Below are 910 nucleotides of genomic sequence, written 5' to 3' on the forward strand. Positions count from 1 at the left end.
AATCACATCGTCCATTTAAGAGCGGTGCTCGAGTGCATGTGCACGAACAAGCTGTACGCCAATGCAGACAAGTGTATCTTTGGCGCAGAGGAAATTCCCTTTTTAGGGTGCTTCATTAGGAAACGTGGCCATCGAGTGGATACCGCTAAGGTTAAGGCCATTGTAGACTGGCCGGTTCCAAAGAACCAGAAAAACTTGCGTAAGTGGCTTGGTCTCGCCAACTACTTGCACAAGTACAGCGTAAATTAAGCATAAATGGCCCGGCCATTATCCAGTTTCCTTAAAATGGATGCGGAATGGTGCTGGAACACCGAACATCAGGAGGCTTTTTACGGGGTCAAAGACAGCCTCCTGCATGCATCGATACTGGTGCTGCCAGACCCCGATCGTCCTTTCAGCGTCGTCTGTGACGCTTCTGGCTTTGCCATCGGCTGTGCACTGCTGCAAGCAGACGCCGAGGGGCGAGCTCGGGTGATCGCGTTCGAAATTCGACAGCTGAAAGCTGCAGAGAAGAACTACCCAGTTCATGACAAGGAGCTACTTGCGATGAAGCATGCACTTGTCAAGTTCAGGGTCCACCTGCTCGGCTCAAAGCCTTTTGTGATCTATACAGATCATTCGTCACTACGCACTGCGACTCAGTCGCCCCACCTCTTGCAGAGGATGGCTAGATGGCTATCCTTCTTTGCGAATTATAACTTCGAGGTGAAGTATAAGCCGGGAAAGCAGAATGTTTTAGCTGATGCGTGGTCACGCAAACAAGACTGTGAGCTTGCTCAGGCTACAACTGTAACGTCGTCTGTTACAAATTTGATCCGTACCGCGTATGCGGTTGATGGGATGTGTGTAGCATTGCTGCGGACTCTAGGAAGCAAGGAGTTTGGAAACTCGGACAAGAAATTGTCATCAA

At 50.0% G+C, this 910-nt stretch overlaps 1 protein-coding gene across 1 annotated transcript in view; it reads left to right on the forward strand.

Annotated features, from left to right (window-relative positions):
* PHALS_06740 (triosephosphate isomerase glyceraldehyde-3-phosphate dehydrogenase) overlaps nucleotides 1-910 on the forward strand; it is a gene marked incomplete at both ends in the record, with an annotated part of 4,407 nt that overhangs the window by 1,758 nt on the left and 1,739 nt on the right. The window lies entirely within an intron of this gene.

The sequence above is a fragment of the Plasmopara halstedii genome, assembly GCF_900000015.1.
Source record: "Plasmopara halstedii genome assembly, contig: Scaffold_3060, whole genome shotgun sequence".
Lineage (NCBI taxonomy): Eukaryota > Oomycota > Peronosporomycetes > Peronosporales > Peronosporaceae > Plasmopara > Plasmopara halstedii.